This window comes from Aulostomus chinensis, chromosome 1 (assembly GCF_037954235.1).
Source record: "Aulostomus chinensis isolate RoL2024-O1b breed Wild chromosome 1, RoL_Achi_v1.0, whole genome shotgun sequence".
Lineage (NCBI taxonomy): Eukaryota > Metazoa > Chordata > Actinopteri > Syngnathiformes > Aulostomidae > Aulostomus > Aulostomus chinensis.
In genome coordinates this window covers 19,110,438-19,130,455 of record NC_141320.1, presented here as the reverse complement: position 1 = coordinate 19,130,455, position 20,018 = coordinate 19,110,438, and the positions used below count along the sequence as shown (strand labels likewise).

General features: G+C 44.6%; 5 non-coding genes across 5 annotated transcripts; 3 read left to right on the top strand and 2 right to left on the bottom strand.

Annotated features, from left to right (window-relative positions):
- The first annotated feature begins 151 nt into the window (after nt 1-151).
- Nucleotides 152-223, top strand: trnah-gug (transfer RNA histidin (anticodon GUG)). Its single transcript has one exon. It is a non-coding gene; the product is annotated as a tRNA-His (tRNA).
- Nucleotides 224-5,169: 4,946 nt separating this feature from the next.
- Nucleotides 5,170-5,241, bottom strand: trnah-gug (transfer RNA histidin (anticodon GUG)). The gene has a single exon. It is a non-coding gene; the product is annotated as a tRNA-His (tRNA).
- Nucleotides 5,242-13,428: 8,187 nt separating this feature from the next.
- trnan-guu (transfer RNA asparagine (anticodon GUU)) lies at nt 13,429-13,502 on the top strand. The gene has a single exon. It is a non-coding gene; the product is annotated as a tRNA-Asn (tRNA).
- Nucleotides 13,503-15,682: 2,180 nt separating this feature from the next.
- trnar-acg (transfer RNA arginine (anticodon ACG)) lies at nt 15,683-15,755 on the top strand. The gene has a single exon. It is a non-coding gene; the product is annotated as a tRNA-Arg (tRNA).
- A 1,771-nt stretch (nt 15,756-17,526) lies between these two features.
- trnal-aag (transfer RNA leucine (anticodon AAG)) lies at nt 17,527-17,608 on the bottom strand. The gene has a single exon. It is a non-coding gene; the product is annotated as a tRNA-Leu (tRNA).
- Nucleotides 17,609-20,018: the final 2,410 nt, after the last annotated feature.

The following is a 20,018-nucleotide window of genomic DNA, read 5'->3' as shown; positions in this document are numbered from 1 at the left end:
ACACCAAGAATAATATCCACCACCTTCTGAACGGGGCCTGGTCCGTCTCCTGCATCAGGGGCCGCCGCAGTCGCGCATCAGTTGTTCATAAGCTGTTCGCCGCAACACTCAATGAGACAAAGACATCGAAGCTCAAACTGCTGTTGAGGAAGCCGTGATCGTATAGTGGTTAGTACTCTGCGTTGTGGCCGCAGCAACCCCGGTTCGAATCCGGGTCACGGCAGCATGAGATAAATTTCTTTGTGTGTATTGATGGATACAAGCCAAGCAGAAATTTCCCACAATGCAATAGGGCAGTGTTTGGTCAGTCTGAAAATGATGTCATATTATTGTGTCATCACTTGACCAGACCCAAAAGTAGGCTCAGGTATCAGTTTCTTCTCAATGCTAATGTCTGCTAGCTTAGTCTGCTACTTTGATGGCTCTGCCTGCTCAAAGGTCCAGACCCCTGGATGTGGTGGTTCCTACCTGAACGTAGATTCTGTCAGCTCATGTTGTTAAATCAACTCACCAGGAACACCAGTAGATTTCAATGGACTGACAATGAGTCTCATTGAATGGTAAACATGTCAAATATGAAGTCATCACCTGAGGAGGTCTGCTGCTGGAATGAAGCTCCAGATATTCACAAGATATTCTAGATCTTAAAATAAAGCATTTTTATATTTGATTTCTTATTCATTCAGGTCATCCAGTCATGTGACTGAAGTCATCCAGTCACGTGACTGAAGTCATCCAGTCATGTCAGTGATGTCACTTGGCAGGACTGTCATTGCCGTCTCATTCTAGAAAAGAATCCAGACTCCACATACAAGATGGTTGATGTTTTCTTGACTTGATGCTCTGACTGTCAGGGTAGATGACAGCTTCTTCTGCTGCTGCATCTGAGTGGCTAGGATTGGAGGTTTTACCTCCGAAGGTTGTTTGGTTCCAGGGGAAACTTCAAAATTCCAGTCCCCAAACTGGGCTGTTCTGAAACTCTTCTCCTGAATCACTCCTGAGTTCTTGTTAAGAGCTGGAAATGAGCTGCAGCAAGAACAAATACCAGTGCCAACCAGATCAACTTCATGGCTGTTTTTGTAGTGATTTGGTTCTAAACAAATAAAACTGACTTGACTTGATTTGGTGCCTCATGAGGAGAAAATTTGGGCACAAATGTTGGACAAGAGTGTTTGTGGAGGGGTGTTTTTTTGTTGTTGTTGCAGTGTTGTAAGTCACTGTACCTGCAGCTGAATGATTGAACTTTCTCCAAATGTCCTCAAGATGGTTTCCAATGACATCAGTTGTCACAAGAGGAAGTCTGCATGTAAACACACTCAGGTGTGCCCAGCTATTCTTATGAGAACATTCGATCAACTTCATTCTATGTGCAGCCTAACCTTAATCTTAATCTTAATCTTAACCAACTGAATCTTAATCTTTATTTGAAACTAAACTCAATCCAGACCTTCACTCTGAAAGAACTCACAAACTGCATTGCGCTGCATCAGGGCCGGTCTTTGGTCCCCATGAGGACGAGGACTCCTGATCAGTGTTGATGATGGAAATGGTCTCCAACACAATAAAACAAGAAATACACACACGTGTAAACACACACAGTGACCCCGCATGTCGTTTTTGCCCAACTTAAATTTTCATTCATTACCCAGAACCTCTCAAAAGCCCTGAAGAAAAATTGAATATTTGGAGTTTGAAAGCCATAAATCACATCCATATCATCTCGTCCATCTCAGTCTGACCTCATCTTTGTTTGTTGTTTTTTTAAAGAGGGACAAATTGGTACTTGGTTAAAAAATCACTCTGGGAAAATGATCCTGCTTTCAGGGAGGTCTTTGGTGAGTTTGCTAACAATGCAGAGAACCATGACGGAACCAAGCACAAGGCTGCTGCCCTCTGCATCACAGCTACACTTTGGAGTCTGTTTGAACTGAATGTGAAGGGTCTGACATCATCATACCAGTACGACAACAAGTGACCATGAACCAAAAGAAAACCTTCACTGATGAGTCCATGGATCTCATTGATCTGTGCCATTTCCTGATCTTCAGGTTCTGTCTTTGATTTCTTTCTTTGATCTCTAAATTCTGTGCTTTGGTTTCCTTGGTCAGTCTTTGAATTCTGGTTCATAATAAAAAAGAACTCCCAGCATATTTCTGCAGACCATAGATAGGGATTTTTCCAACTGCACCATAGCAACCCTCTTGCTGTCTGCTGTTGTGCCATTGAAAAGTAAGACAGCCTGGCAGTCAACAAACTGGGCTCAACAGAAGAATGTCAACTCAAGATGGATTAAAGACCAGGAGGAAATGTAACCAACCTACAAAGATGGAGGGGAATTGAGACCCACATGTTTGCCATCCTTGATGAACTGTCCACTGGTGCAGGGGATGAGGTCATGGCCATGATCTGGGAGCCAGTCCTGGATGTTAAATGCCCTGATGATGGACAGTGCAGTGGCAAAATGTCCGGTCCACTGACTGAACTCTGCCACAAATGAGGAACAACAGTCAGCAAGGAGTAGAAACGAAGAGGAGAAATGGAGAGAACAGAAAGAATGAGAGATCATGGAGGAAAGAGGCTGATATTTGCAAGTGTCCTGACTACAACACAGCAATCTAGAGAAACCATGACCTGGATTACTGAGGACCTCCACTGGCAGTTCATTTCTGTTGATCATAGGGCCATGCTGGGTGAAGCAGGAATGAATCCTGGGACTGAGGTTGTGGAGCAATGGTCACCTTTCCTGCTGAAACTGTCAATTCTTCTGCTTGGTTCTCTCCACAAAACCAGTCCCTTAACGGAGCTCAAACCCCAGTTACAGCTGTGAGAGCCCAGAATCGGACACACTGGACCATCAGGAACAGCTTTGTGCTTTCAAACAACAGAGACGACACTCAAGGACTCAGGGAACGCAGGAATCTCTGGCCTCAGCTGACATGTTGAATTTCAGCAACACTTCATGATGCTGGGTTTCGCAAACCAATGAGAAGATGAAGGAGGCCGTCAACTCCTTCAAGCTCAACATCTCCACTGCTTTACCCAGGAGGTCAGGAGGTCAAAGCAGAACCTGCACCCCCCACCTCTGATGTTTACTCCACACAGAGATGAGGGGTCTGTTCAGAAGAGTGAGCTGGAGTCTGGGCAAGTCTTTTCATTCAGTCCCTGGTTGAAACAATTGTCTCCACCAACTTCAGTATGGGTCTGGACCTGCACAGGTTACAATTCGTGTCTTGGTCCCAAGGGTTTGTTGAACCAGAGAAGCTTCAAGTGGTGACGCTCATTAAACCCTGCATGAAGGTCAACCTGCATTATCTGCTGTGCTCATTAGCAGGGACTTAGCTCCAATGGTAGAGTGCTAGCTTAGCATGTGAGAGGTAGAGGGATCCATGCCGTCCTTCTGAGAATACTTTAGCTTGTTCTGTTGATCAGAGGAGCTGCTGGGTGATGAATGCTGATGTTTGTCCACTGGTGTGATAAAGTGTCCCCTGTTACTGAGATGTGGATGAACACCTGCTCAGGTCAAAGCTGCAATAAAACCAGGGACTCTGAACCACACAGTGAAGGAGTTTGTCATCAAGATTTATGGCAGCTTTGAAACTTCCCACCATCTCCTGAATGTGGAGCAACTTGTCCTGCCAAAACTGTCCCCTCTTCCATTCTTAATAACACCTGTCCTGACTGGCAATCAAGCTAGGCTGCAGCGGTGAAAGCACTGAATGCAGCCAGGATACACAATGACTCAAGAAACACAGGAATCTGTTGACTCAGCTGGAGAAGCAGAGGGTCCACCAAGACCAGCAGACACCTTCATTCTTGATTCTTGATTTCAAGGGCAGCCCCTTGAGATGTACCATCTCATTTTGGAGGGGGTCCTGACAAATAATGACCAACAATACAACAATAATAAAAGTAGATTCTATTTTCAACACAAGGACACACACATCATACACCCAGGTACAGGCCAACAATGTTCCCCAAACCCCCCCCCCCCCCCCACCCACCATCCAGTATTATACAAAGTATGATCAGAGATCCCACTGCAGAATAAGAGTGGGCCTGTGTTCACATACTCATACATTTAAACACCCATCTAAATAAATAAATAAATACTGCTTCCATGCACCATTAAAGTACACAATGCATATTCATACACAAATATCCACATATTTACAGTACAGAGAACAAACAAGAACAAGTAGAGAGTGAATCCTGGAGAGAAAAGGGGAGGTGCATCAGAAACAAGAGCAGATGTTTGAAAATGCTTGATGATTTGAAGATGAGAAAGGAAGAGAGAGACCCAAGTGAGGAGGAAAGGTTGTTCCAATCTGATGGAGCTTTAAATACAACCAGTCAAAGCAGAAGGCCATCCCCACTGATCCTGGATCTGCTCGACCTTCCTGCCTGTTAAAAGGAAGGTGTTCATCACCACTGTTGCAGGATGTGCTGCTGGTGGAGAATTGTTGGGTGTAGATTCATTGAAGCAGTTTGGTGCTGGACCTGCTCTACTAGTAAAGAGTCATGAGAGAACTTTTGTTGTGATTTGGTTCTAACAAATAAAAATGACTTGACTTGATTTGGTGCCTCATGAGGAGAAAATTTGGGCACAAAAGTTGGACAAGAGTGTTTGTGGAGGTTGTGGATCAAAGTTCTATTTATATCCAACACATAGAATCAAACAATGTGAAGCAGGCTGATGAACAATAAATCAAATATAAAAATGCTATATTTTAAGATCTAGAATATCTTGTGAATATCTGGAGCTTCATTCCAGCAGCAGACCTCCTCAGGTGATGACTTCATATTTGACATGTTTACCATTCAATGAGACTCATTGTCAGTCCATTGAAATCTACTGGTGTTCCTGGTGAGTTGATTTAACAACATGAGCTGACAGAATCTACGTTCAGGTAGGAACCACCACATCCAGGGGTCTGGACCTTTGAGCAGGCAGAGCCATCAAAGTAGCAGACTAAGCTAGCAGACGTTAGCATTGAGAAGAAACTGATACCTGAGTCTACTTTTGGGTCTGGTCAAGTGATGACACAATAATATGACATCATTGTCAGACTGACGCCTGCTCAACACTGACCAAACACTGCCCTATTTCATCGTGGGAAATTTCTGCGTGGCTTGTGTCCATCAATACACACAAAGAAATTTATCTCATGCTGCCGTGACCCGGATTCGAACCGGGGTTGCTGCGGCCACAACACAGAGTACTAACCACTATACAATCATGGCTTCCGCAACAGCAGTTTGAGCTTCTATGTCTTTGTCTCATTGAGTGTTGCGGCGAACAGCTGATGAACAGCTGATGGGCGACTGCGGCGGCCCCTGATGCAGGAGACGGGCCAGGACCCGTTCAGAAGGTGGTGAATATTATTCTTGGTGTTCTTAGGGCATGTTCCCACCCATCTTCACGTGGGTGACAAAAATGGATTTTTTGGAAAGATTTCGGCGCGAGTTCGGCCTGTCAAATCCTGATCGGGGCCAGTTTGGTTGTGTTGTCTGCAGCGAGAGCGCGCCTGGCACGCTCAGCGGGAGCGAGTCCGATCATTATAAAGGTGGGTCAAACAATTTAGGTTGAGACGAAGGACGGCACGAGCAGACGCAGGTCTTCATTCCACCCGCAGAGCTGTCGAGCATGGATCATGTCAAGGACTAAATGAGGGGAAAGAGAGCAGGAGAGCAGGGCAGAGACAAAGACAGATAATGCTCTCCGAAAACAAGGACTGTTCAGTCAATGGTAGAGCAGAGTGGCGCAGAGGAAGCGTGCTGGGCCCATAACCCAGAGGTTGATGGATCGAAACCATCCTCTACTAGAAGACGAAAAATAAAATGAACCAGTGTCTTTAGAAATGTGTGTCTGTTAAAAAGAGGTTCGTAAGGATTTTGTCTTCCTCCACAATCACCAACCATTGTGAGAGTTAACAACAGTCCACTTTCTGACTGAAGCAAAAGTAGACTTCAAAAGGTTTTTCTGATTCAACATAGCAGCTAAATTTCCATTTCCAGAACAGGACAGGTTAAAAAAAAGGGAATGTCATGACTTCCTCTGTATGTTAGAATATGAACGACTAAAAATGTTCATGCCCAGTTTAAAGTTAGAATTAAACTGAAAATACCAAAATCTTCCCTCTTCAATCCTGTCACTCAGTGTTGTAAACTGTTTCAAACAAATTCTACTGTTCAACAGTTCGAGTGTTTCTAATGAAGCTGAATGTTCTCCTCTACTTTCCTCAGTTGTGTTTTTTTCATGTCCTCCTGAGATCAAAGACAGAATTCCAGGTACAAATAAAGACACTATCAAAGCCCCCCTGATGACATCATCATCAATTCTGTCTTTGATCTGGAGGCTCTTTCTTTAATCTTGGCTTTGATCTGACTAATGTTTCCTGACAGGTTGCTGTTTCCACTCCAGAGCAACCAGTAGTTGATCCTATCAGACCAGTCTGATGAACGTAGCTTTTCACTGTCAGTGGAATCACTGGGAAAAGAAACTCCTCCTGTCAGATGAAGGCTTCACTGTGTTGAGGAGGGTTTGTTCAGATGATTCTGGAAGAATAAATCAAAACCTCATCATTGAACATGAACATTAATCACTGATGACTGTTTTAACTGAACCTACTGGATACTGTGGTGCCTGATGAGGAGACAACTTGGGTACAAAGTTGAAGAAGAGGGTTTTTGGAGAGGAGATTTAGATGAGATGGTTTCCAAATCAAATCGGTTTTCACAAGGGAAAGTCTGCATGGAAACACACACACACACACACACACACACACACACACACACACACACACACACACACACACACAGAGTCCTACTGACTAACCCATGTTTTTCTTCACTTAAACCACCACTGGAGTATTGAAAGAGATTGCATGAGACACCTTCAACTTACATTAAAAACCCCTGACTGCCTTTAATTCCCTCCTGGCTGCAGGAAATTAGACAGACCAGCCCCTAGAGCGGGGCTGCACGGTGGTGCAGTGGTCAGCACTGTGCCCTCACAGCAAGAAGTTTCCGGGTTCGGGTCCTGGCTCGGGCGTGGGATCTTTCTGTGTGGAGTTTGCATGTTCTCCCCAGGCCTGCGTGGGTTCTCTCCAGGTACTCCGGCTTCCTCCCACTGTCCAAAGACATGGACATTAGGGGACTAGGCTGATTGATACTCTAAATTGACCGTACGCGTGAGCGTGAATGGTTGTTCGTCTGTGTGTTGGACCTGCGATGGACTGGTGACCTGTCCAGGGTGAACCCCGCCTCTCGCCCGTAGATGCTGGGATAGGCTCCAGCCCCCCCCCCCGTGACCCTTACTAGTAAGGAATAAGCAGAAGATGACGATGGATGGCCCATAGAGTGGAGGTGAGACCACAACCATGCTCTACAATCAATATTTACATCAAACCAGCAACAACTTAACCTGACTAAATATATACATGATTCATGTACATGTAATTAATAAAAGATGATCAACTGTTTTTTAATATAACATTAATTGTTTAACATGAAACGACTGACTTTTTTAAGAAGAAAAAAAGAAAGAGAACCTGCATCATCACAGCCATGAAGACCTCAACATGGTTAAAGAGAAAGTCTTGGGGTGGATTCTTGTGTTTTGCAGCATCCTTGATGTGTCTGCATAGAAACATTGGTGTTGTGGACCCACATCCACCAGGAGTGGAGCTCAACCAAGAAGAGCAAGAGGAGAATGTTTGTGGAGGAGCTGGGAAGTTCCCTGGTCAAGCCACACACTGAGGGAAGGGAACGGACGCCCCGAGACCCAGACGCTGCAGCCTTGCTCAGACACCTGCAGAGCTCAGCAGCACTCCATCCATGCCATCAGCAACACAGAGAGCATCCACACCAGCGTCCTCCTCAGCAGCCCTGCCTCAACACCAACCAGAACAGCCACAGCCACAACCCCCTCAGGACCTGGTTCCAGGAGAAAGAGGGTCAGGACTGCCCAAGCAGTCAGGACAGCAGGACAAACGGATGGTGCTTCAACTGCAGGAACATCTCTGCAGAGAACACACAGAAGTGTCACACATGCATCTGAACACACACACACACACACACACACATACACACACACACACACACACAGGCACATACACACACACACATACACACACACACAGGCACATACACACACACACACACATACACACACACACACACACATACACACACACACACACACACACATGCATGTTCTTACACACAGAGACTTTTCCTCTGTTTTTGTTTTTTCCTGGTTTTGAACCAGTAACTGGTTTCTGTTGGTTTGATTTGCTTGACTGGTTGTTGTTTGTTGACCTTCCAAAGCCATATTTTGGGTTCTGGCTTGTTCTGCTTTTCATTTTGTGTTTGTATCAAAGTTCTGTTGCTGAAAAAGAGACTTTTTTCTCTTTTTCTTGAAGTAAATATATGAGGGTCTAAACTGACCCATAACACCATGGATGTTCCAATAGTTAATGATATTAAAATGAATACTAAATCAAACCAGTCCATGTCAGAGATGTGTTCTAACACCCTCAGTAACGGTCAGGAAACACAACAACCTTTGACCAACCCTCTGACGTAAAGTGAGAGCGCAGAGGGGAGAGTCGAGGCTTGAAGCGCCCCTCCCCCGCTGACGTAAAGTGAGAGCGCAGAGGGGAGAGTCGAGGCTTGAAGCGCCCCTCCCCCGCTGACGTAAAGTGAGAGCGCAGAGGGGAGAGTCGAGGCTCGAAGCGCCCCTCCCCCTCTGACGTAAAGTGAGAGCGCAGAGGGGAGAGTCGAGGCTCGAAGCGCCCCTCCCCCGCTGCTCCCTCCCCCTATGTCAGAGGGGAGAGTTGAGGCTTGAAGCGCCCCTCCCCCGCTGACGTAAAGTGACAGTGCAGAGGGGAGAGTCGAGGCTTGAAGCGCTCCTCCCCCTCTGACGTAAAATGAGAGCGCAGAGGGGAGAGTCGAGGCTTGAAGCGCCCCTCCCCCGCTGCTCTCTCCCCCTGTGTCAGAGGGGAGAGCAGAGCAGGTTTTTAGAGTTTTTCATGTGAAAAAGTGTCCTAAACCCCAGATGTTGTCCAACAGTGGAATGTACCATCATCATTTTGTAGGGATTTGTGTCAGGAATTCAGTGGTGTGTTTTTTGAAGGTGTGGGAGTTTTAGTTTGGATGTGACCAGCCTGTGTTTGACAGTCTGGACCAGGAGGGGAGACAGCCTGGACCAGGAGGGGAAACAGTCTGGACCAGGAGGGGAGACAGTCTGGACCAGGAGAGGAGACAGTCTGGACCAGGAGGGGAGACAGTCTGGACCAGGAGGGGAGACAGCCTCCCCGTGCACTTCCACTGGAGCTGACAGTTCCCAGACAGCAACACTGCAGCAGATCTGCTCCAGACCGTGGATGAGATTTGGTACAGACCGTTTGCCAGATCTGCACCGGGGTCTTTATTCACAACGGTCCAATACCGGCAACAATATAGATTACTGATCTGGAACGGACTTGGGCCGGTTGTGGCCCAGTACAGTTAAAAACTCAATGACATTTGGTTCAGATCTGGCACAGAGCCATGATTCACATCTTACATCTGGGCCAAATGTGTACTCAGACAGCACAAAGAAATGCACAAATTGTCTTCAAGAATATTTGTTCTTCAGTTCACATTGAAATCATTCACTGGTCTCTTTGTCAGCACAACATTCTTTTGGGCTTTTCAAAATAAAATCATTCAAACTTTGTTGTAAACTGTAGTCTTCAAAAATATTTAGGCTTATTATTCTATTAACATTTGAAACACACTCTGCTCTCCTTGTCAGCACAACTGAGGTTTGATTTTGTTTTTCAAAATAAAATAATTTTAATTTTCTATTACAAAGTGCCGTTTTCAAAAAACTTTAGGCATCTTGTTTGGTTCACATTTAAAACACACACTGCTCTCTTTGTCAGCACAACTTTTTATTTTGGCTTTTCAAAACAAAATTATTCCGATTTTGTTACAAACTGCAATCTTCAAAAAAATATATATTTCTGGGACACATCATCATTGTCATAACAACCTTTGGCCTACAGTCAAAAAGATGTCCTGATCCATTCACGTGATCAGAAATCGGGGCCAACCATGTGATTTTTTGAATGATCAGAATCAGGTGAACTTGATCTGATGGGGGACCAGACGTCCTCTTTTACCCGGACATGTCTGTTGGAATCTCAAACTTTCAGCACCGTGCGCAGTCAGGAGCGGCACCTGAGGTCACAGACAGACAGAGCACCACAGCGGCCCAATCACAGCCCTCCAGCAGGCGTGATGATCTTTGGAGAGGGGGCTGGGGGGGGGGGGTTGCTGTTGAGACTCGGCAGGTACCCCTTCTCTGTCTGGAGCAGGGGAGCCACCACACGGAGCGCCGTCAAGAGCGTACGGACCGTGAGAGCAGCCACACAGAGCGAGGGGTCTCAGTTCAAGCATATTTTGGTGACATTGTTTGATATCATGACTCTCAGTTACTTTAGCAGGACCATCGGGACATGAAATCTTCCTCATCATCCCATATCGACCCTCAACCCCTCACACAGAACCAGGAGCCCTCAACTGAAGGAACCTTTAAAACTGAGAAGTTGGACAGGAAGCATTATTTTGGTGGAATGAACCTTTAAAACTATAAATTAGAAAGTATTTTGGTGGAACGAACCTTTAAAACTATAAATTAGAAAGTATTTTGGTGGAATGAACCTTTAAAACTATAAATCAGAAAGTATTTTGGTGGAACGAACCTTTAAAACTATAAATTAGAAAGTATTTTGGTGGAACGAACCTTTAAAACTATAAATTAGAAGGTATTTTGGTGGAACGAACCTTTAAAACTATAAATTAGAAAGTATTTTGGTGGAACGAACCTTTAAAACTATAAATTAGAAAGTATTTTGGTGGAACGAACCTTTAAAACTATAAATTAGAAAGTATTTTGGTGGAACGAACCTTTAAAACTATAAATTAGAAAGTATTTTGGTGGAACGAACCTTTAAAACTATAAATTAGAAGGTATTTTGGTGGAACGAACCTTTAAAACTATAAATTAGAAAGTATTTTGGTGGAACGAACCTTTAAAACTATAAATTAGAAAGTATTTTGGTGGAACGAACCTTTAAAACTATGAATTAGAAAATATTTTGGTGGAACGAACCTTTAAAACTATAAATTAGAAAGTATTTTGGTGGAACGAACCTTTAAAACTATAAATTAGAAAGTATTTTGTGGAACGAACCTTTAAAACTATAAATTAGAAGGTATTTTGGTGGAACGAACCTTTAAAACTATGAATTAGAAAATATTTTGGTGGAACGAACCTTTAAAACTATAAATTAGAAAGTATTTTGGTGGAACGAACCTTTAAAACTATAAATTAGAAAGTATTTTGGTGGAACGAACCTTTAAAACTATAAATTAGAAGGTATTTTGGTGGAACGAACCTTTAAAACTATAAATTAGAAAGAATTTTGGTGGAACGAACCTTTAAAACTATAAATTAGAAAGTATTTGGTGGAATGAACCTTTAAAACTATAAATTAGAAAGTATTTTGGTGGAACGAACCTTTAAAACTATAAATTAGAAAGTATTTTGGTGGAACGAACCTTTAAAACAATAAATTAGAAAGAATTTTGGTGGAATGAACCTTTAAAACAATAAATTAGAAAGTATTTGGTGGAATGAACCTTTAAAACTATAAATTAGAAAGTATTTGGTGGAATGAACCTTTAAAACTATAAATAAGAAAGTATTTTGGTGGAACAAACCTTTAAAACTATAAATTAGAAAGTATTTTGGTGGAAAGAACCTTTAAAACTATAAATTAGAAAGTATTTTGGTGGAATGAACCTTTAAAACTATAAATTAGAAAGTATTTGGTGGAATGAACCTTTAAAACTGTAAATTAGAAAGTATTTTGGTGGAATGAACCTTTAAAACTATAAATTAGAAAGTATTTTGGTGGAATTGGAATAAACCTTTTATACAGTAGTTAGAAATTAAAGGACAGGAAGTAGTATTTTGGTGGAATAAACCTTTAATACTACGAGGCAGTGAGCAGCCCACCCAGAAATCGTTTTGGTCGTTTCTGGCCACCCAGGTCTCTCTGTAACCAGAAACTTTTGCAACTGCTCGAGCTTGTAAATAGTGGTGTGCCTAGTAAATTCGATTGCGTCTTGGGTCTGTGTACGGCTCAGTCTTCCTTCGGTGAGCCGTGGAGGGAGGTGGTTGTGCTTACGGTACACGCCCCAAGGGTCTAAGTGAACGTAGATTCTCTGGGTGTACGGGTTACAGTGGGTGATAAGGAGTCCCGGTGTCTCCTGTAGGACGATGACGGAGGGAAGTCCAGTTTGGATTACCTCGTCGTTTCTGATAACTTGGACGTAGAGGAGGATGCCGGAGATCCAGCGGAGGTTCCTGGGGTCAGACCAGAGTCCACGAACCATTGCAGATAATCAGTATAGAAATGAAAATTTATCTGCTATGTTGAATCACAAAAAAATCTTATGAAGTCAACTTTTGCTTCCATCAGTTCACTTTCAATTCCACCCCTTTGTATCAGAAAAAAACCTCATTATATTTAATAATCAGGCTATTTTTTGTTCTTTTCATTTAGCAGAGGATGGTTTTGATCCATAAACCTCTGGGTTATGGGCCCAGCACGCTTCCTCTGCTCTACCATTTGTTGAACAGGCCTTGATTTAGGAGAGCAGGATTGTGACAAGAACAGGATTTTGAGTTTCAAATGTTTCCCAGTTTGGCTCTGCAGCAGGAGGTCTTGTAGAAACAGGGACTGACCTGACACCAGCTCCCTCTGGAACAATGGTTCATTCATTCATCGGTGCCAGGAGGCCTAAAAACACAAAACACCAACTCAATCCAGGACCTTGGAGCCTAAACTGAAACTCCATCACACGGTGGCTCTGCTGGGGCTCCCACAGGTGAGTGAGGCTGAGCTCCAGTCTGCTCTGAGGAGGCAGCAGACATCTGCACCACTCAGAGGTTTGGTTGGTGTCTTTGACAAAATCCCAACAAACTCAAATCCTGTTGAATCAGAAAGTTCTAGTTGAACTCTCATCCACGTCACATGACCAAGAAAACCTCCTCTTTCATTCAGACCAGAACAGACAAACATAGAAACATTGTTTCAGCTTCTGATCAAACAATAACATGTTCTTGTTTGTTTGCCATGTTCTATTAATCAGACTGATGATCTCTGGATGTTCTAGGAGGGGGGTCTGTTTCTGATGAAGCCTGTTTGGTCTGGGGGGGTTAAGATGGTGGGGCTGTTTCAGCTCTAGTGCTGAAGGCTTTCACCATGACAGTCAGACTCTCCTCTGTCCTTCATGGTCCCTCAAATGTGCAGTGGACCTCACACACTGAATTTAGCCTGAAAACTCTTCATGAAAAGCAGGAGACTCAGAGTCTCTGTGGCGCAATCGGTCAGCGCGCTCGGCTGTTAACCGAGAGGCTGGTGGTTCGAGCCCACCCAGGGACGATGAACAGGCTCTACTGGTGCTTAGGAGTCGCTGTGTTAATGATCTGAATGTGGACGGACAGATTGACCCTCCACAGCAGACTCATGTCACAGATCTCTGGATGAGACGCTTCAGTGTTAAATTTAGTCGTCGTGTGTCATGCAGTGTTGAGGAGGCCTGCTGGCTGTGGGTAAAGTGGGGCTCAGAGTTTGTGGAGTCGGCTCTGGAATGAAGGGGGTCACTGTTTGGTTCTCAGATGCTCCAGCTCAGGTTAGCGAGGTGGTGGAGAAACCAGTGAGAGCTCTGCCAGCTGGAGCCTCTTGGGTCCCGGGAGGCTTCACTCCTGGAGGTGGAAATGTTGAGGAGTTTTAAAATCTGCTCCTCTTTCACGCTGACTTGTTTTCTTGGGTTCCCTCTTTCATTCATGTGTGATTTTAGTCTCAGCTCTCTAAACCTGAACGGAGCCAGAACCCATTTTAAAAGAGCTGCTCTTTTAAACTCCTGGAGATCAAGAGGATCCTGCCATGTTTGTCCAGGAGACCCACAGCACAACAGTCAGTGAATGGGGATGCAGGCAGGCTTTTAATGGGGGTCATTTGAAGTCCCAAGTCCAGTTGGAGCAGAGGGTGGAGTTTGATTCTCCAGGAGGTTTTTGTTGTTGTTTTTTTACCAGTTTCTTTTGGTTTGGAGGAAATCATTCCAGGTGTTTGAAAGACGGTGAGAGCAGCTTTGGAAAATGTTCAACTGGTGTTTTTAAATGTCTTTGCACCAACAAATGGTGGACAGGACAGCTTTTGAGACATTTTAATGCCACCGTTCAACAGTGAATCTGCTGGTTTCCTGTTTTTAGGAGCTGATGGGAGCTGCACAGAGAAGCTCTTTGAGACAGGAACCATTCAGAGCTCCACCCTGCTTCTTCCAGCAGGATCCACAGATCCACCAACACACCAGCTGTTTGATGTGTGGAGGCTTTTGACCAGGATTCCTAGACAGCACAGCTGGACTCACTCAACAGCTAACTTGTTAGCACCGACTAGACAGGAGCGCTTCTATGGTTTTACTCAGTGGTTCAATATTTTTAAGAGATGTCCCATTCAGCCTGTGGGTTTGAGTGATCACTCTTCAGTCTCCTGTTCTGTTTTATTAAAATATTCATTGAAAAGCTCCTGAGAGAGGGGGGGGGGGGGCAGAGAGGGGGGGGGAGAGGGGGGGAGACAGAGAGAGAGAGGGAGAGAGGGGGGAGACAGAGAGAGAGAGGGAGAGGGGGGGAGACAGAGAGAGAGGGGGGAGACAGAGAGAGAGAGGGAGAGAGGGGGGAGACAGAGAGAGAGAGGGAGGAGACAGAGAGAGACAGAGAGGATCAAACTGATCTCAAAATTTACTTCAAAATTCTCTGATTCTAATCATTTTTACTCCTTGATAGATTCATCACTACAGTGTCATAGAGGGTCCATTACTATTGCAGTATATTAAAGAATATAAGAACGAGGTTACCATTCATGGAAATATAATATTTAATGTATTGCAGTATATTTTCAAAGATATAACACTTTAATTTTTTTAATAAGAGAGACTTTAATGTGAGACTTTAATGTCTGTCTTTGATGTCTAAACTCTGACTCTGATGTCATTGGTGCTGACTGAACTCTACCCCCTGACAGACTGAAGGCTCCTATTGGTGATGTCATCATAAATATATGAAGGTCTTGTTTCAATGGTATAACATTAAAGCTCATCTTAGTAAAACAATCAAGTTACCTGAACTAAATTCTTTAAAAAAAAGACTGTCACTGACTTAAATGAATCAAATCTACTTCAAAGTTCCTTCTGTGGTCATAAGTCGGCCATTTTAAGTGTACTTGTAGTTCCAGAACATTCCAAGAGGAGATGATATGAATCATTTTGTTAGATGAACTCTGTTCCTCTGCTTTGATGTTGGTGGACTGAGGGGAGTTTGCCTGAACCTGCTTGGACCTGCTGGCTCCTGCTCAGTCCCTCACTCAGCCTCACTCAGCCTCAGCAGCACGGCTCCACTGAGGCCTGATTCAGGTTCCTAGCAACCAAATAGGAGGAGAGCTGAACCTTCTTGCTGGGAGGCCACAGTGCTGACCACTGCACCATTGTGTCCCCTGAAAATGACACCATGTTGTTGGGATTTTCTGTAAAAGCAAGCACACATGAACATAGCAGCTTCTTCACAGGGCTGGTGGCGCAATGGATAACGCGTCTGACTACGGATCAGAAGATTCTAGGTTCAACTCCTGGCCAGCTCGCTTTGAACTTTATACTGAGAAGATGAAGTGAGAACCACTGATCAGAGTCACTGAAGTCCTCCCAGGTTTCCTCCTTGTCTGCTGGAAACATGAACACATGAATGATCCTGCTACCTCTCATGTTAAGCTGCACTTGACAGTGACAGCAGGAGAACAAAAATCCCAGTGTGTCATCAACATTTCCTGTCAATCAATGATAGAAGCTGTTGAATTTCTGGATCAGAACAAGGAGAAAGGAGCCCCAATGAAAGAGAGATGGTTCTTGATTCTGATTTTGTTCTTCACTCCTACACCAGAGAGTGAAAGTGTGGGCTGGCTGGGAGCAACTGCCTGCTTCAGAGTGGGAGGAGCCTCAGGACTTTCCAGTGAGAGCTGCAAACTTCCACCAGCGCCCAGTGCCAGCAGGTCTTCATGATGGAGCTGAGAAGAACACAACAACACCAGAGCACTGGAGAGGAGCACAACACTTCTTTGCTTCCTGGCCACTCTCATGTCTGTCTGTCCATCTGGAGCTGGGGGGAGGAGCTTCACATGTTTTTTCTTTTTTTAAAAAGGGAATGACATGACTTCCTCTGTATGTTAGAATATGAACTACTAAAAATGTTCATCCACAGTTTAAAGTTACAAATTAATTTTAAAGTAGAAAACTCTTCCCTCTTCAATCCTGTCACTCAGTGTTGTAAACTGTTTCTAACAAATTCTACTGTTCAACAGTTCAAGTGTTTCTAATGAAGCTGAATGTTCTCCTCTACTTTCCTCAATTGTGTTTCTTTCATGTTCTCCTGACATCAAAGACTGAATTCTAGTTACTGTCAAAGCCCTGATGACATCATCAGGAATTCTGACCTGTCCAGGGTGAACTCTGAACCCACGCCTCCTCAAAGACTGGGGATCTGCTGACCCTGCCTCTTGAACAATGTCACCTGGGATCGCCCCCCCCCCCTCCATGACCCTTAAAGGACAAGAATAGAAAGTGGATGAAGGGATGGACTCAACACTGAAATCAGCTGATCTGATCCACATTCTAATGTTTCCTGTCCCTCTTTAGGAGTCAATGAGAATAGTAGTGTATATAATAATGTATATCCAACCTTGTAGTATCTTTCCAAAGCTTTTAGTATTTCTTCTTGTTTCTACTTGTAGTTTTAGTGTCTGGATCTTTTCTTTTGATGTCCTGCTGTCAGCTCTTTGCTTTTGGAGCTTCCTTCAACAACAACCAGGCCTCCTGGGTACTGTAGGAAACATGGTCAAGTTCTTCTGACTTCTCCAGGAACATCCTGCTCACATTGGTCCGTCTTCATTTTGACTCCTCCCACTGCCACAATGACCAGCCTTTATACTCTTGGTGACTGGGGCCCTGGTTGCTGCAGGCCTCAACACCAGCCTGTGGTTGTGAGCAGTGCAGAACAGAACTGACAGTATCTCCCATGCAGGACCTGGGTCAGCGCCTGGTGCCAGCTGGGGCACCGCTTTAACCTGGACCCCTAGAAGATCTTCTCCAGGAACTGGCCTTTTTCAATTGAAACAGCGTGAAACTTCAAGTAAAGAATTAAAATTATTTAATTCACAATGAAGCCTCTGTCATAAAACAGAGGAACAACTGACTACCTCCCCATGACTTCACACTGATCACCAGGAGGTAACCTGGTAGTCAGAGCAGTGGTGCTCAGAGGAGGGTTCTTCTTCTGGTCACAGGTTTGAAGACCTCAGTGGAAGAGAGAGGAGAGGCAGTAAGAGACCTGCCACACCTCTCCAGTGACCTGGGACATGATGGCAGTGGTGGGATTTGAACCCACGCCTCCTCAGAGACTGGAGCCTTAATCCAGCGCCTTAGACCGCTCGGCCACACTACCTCACTGAGCTAGTCAGTGAGTTGGTCTGCTAAAGGCATGTTGAAGAGGAAGTAACAATGATATCACACTTATTCTGAAGGGGGACCCCTTCCCTCCACGGTCACAGGAAGTGACAACAGTGCTGCTCAAAGCAGGAAAGAAATGGTAAAAGGACTCAGTTTGTACAGAGCCTTTCTACCTCAGCAGCACTCAAGGAGCTGAACAATGTCCTCTCATTCACACACACTCACACACTGATGCTGAAGGCTGCCATGCAAGGAGCCAACCTACTCATCAGAAGTATTTAGGGGTTCAGTATCTCACTCAAGGACACTTTGACATGGTCACTGGAGAAAGTGAGGATCAAACCAGCCACCCTTTGGTTGCCAGATGGCCACGCTACTCCTGAGTCATGTGACCTGGATAAGATGGTGAACTACAGCTGATCGCCATTCTAGCAAACCCCTTTTGTTTGGTTTGGTTGTTGTTTAGTGACTGTGGATGGATACACAGGAGAAGTTGAGCATAAGTTTGTGTTCCCTGTTCACTTGAATATCTGCAGGAGTGTGAGGTGGAAATAATACTTGGAGGAGAATGAGAGTTCAGTCTCAGCGCTATGACCTGTGCTGACACTAAAACATGTCAGCCCACAGAACAAAGATGGCAGTCCTCTGGGAAAGCAGGTACACCACACATACATGAAGAAACCCTACAGGAAACAAATATGTTGCCAGAGACTTTTACTCTGTTTTTGTTGTTTACCCAAGTACAGGATTGGAGGGAGACTGATGGTCGCTGTTTGGGTTTTTGGAAAACAAGGAGGCTGTGGGTTCAAGCTGGATTCTCAGAGACGATTTCCCCAACCTCTACATTGGCATCTCCACTGTCATCCAGTCATGTGACTGAAGTCATCCAGTCATGACTGAAGTCATCCATTCATGTCAGTGATGTCACTTGGCAGGACTGTCATTGCCGTCTCATTCTAGAAAAGAATCCAGACTCCACCTGTGGCTCCATGATAACTGATGGACCTCTGGTTGGAGGCTGGACGATGATGTTTGGACTGGAAGGAAAACTCCTTGTCCAAATTCCATTGTGTTCAAATTTAAAGTCCCACAATCAGAAGTAGCTGAATCTGACAGGTGGAGGTTTGGAACTACAAGATGGTGATGTTTCCTTGACTTGATGCTCTGACTGTCAGGGTGGATGACAGCTTCTTCTGCTGCTGCATCTGAGTGGCTATGATTGGAGCTTTTACCCTCCAAGGTTGTTTGGTTCCAGGGGAAATTCTAAAATTCCAGTCCCCAACCTGGGCTGTTCTGAAACTCTTCTCCTGAATCACTCCTGAGCTGCAGCAAGAAAAAATACCAGTGCCAACCAGATCAACTTCATGGCTGCTAACAGCCTCAGACACTTGATTTCCATCAATCTGGAGCCAAGAAGGCCCTCACCTGTGGTTCTCCTCCAGGAGGGTCCAGGTTCTGCCATTGGGGCTCCTGGTGCCACTGCCAGAGAGCCTCAGCTGCACACTGCAACATTTCAACAGGAGATTGACATTCCTTCAAATGTCCTGACATCTGATTCCAATGGTTCTGTTCCATATTTATATTTTAAAATGAATCACACAATGAAAGCTGCCTCAGCTGCTTTAAGAGAGAGAACAAGCTAAGAGATCTGAAACCAGTAAAATATGCTTTTCTGTGTGCAAACTAGTGAGGGGCATGGAAGGATATTTTACCACCAATACAGAACCCAGACTTTAGTCATGTGATGAGATGGAGACTCTGATTATGAAGTTACTGGACAAAATGTGACTTGAAAGAAAATACATTTCTTCAGCAGACTTTGATCCAACATTGAAGTTAGATTTTGGTGGCTGCTCCATGTTGGAGGAAACCAGGCGATGTTGGACCATCACAGGGAAGCTCCTTTGCCTCCTCTGCTGCCAGTTCAACCACTCACTCCCCTCAGCGGAGAGCAGCTTCAACTGGGTTTGGAATGTACCATTGTGGATGCATAGGAATGTGGAGAAAATGTCCTTTGTCAGAAGTGGGATTTGAACCCACGCCTGCAGGAGAGACTGCGACCTGAACGCAGCGCCTTAGACCGCTCGGCCATCCTGACAGACACTGACAGTTGCAGACTTCAATATCAAATGAATTCATTCACTGACAAAGTAGAATTTTTTCCACAGGAGCTACTGGCTCCTTAGTTGTTACATTTATTGTTAACATTAAACACACAGTCTGTGTTCATGGCAGTAAGAAATGAACCAGAACATTAGAACCACATTGCATCTCTTGATCAGTTTGTTACATGGGACACATTCCAGACAGGAAGGTCCTTCTGAGACTTGAACTGGGATCACTGGACCCAGAGTCCAGAGGGCTCACCATTCCACCATGTAACCAAACACAAGGAGGAGGTTCCT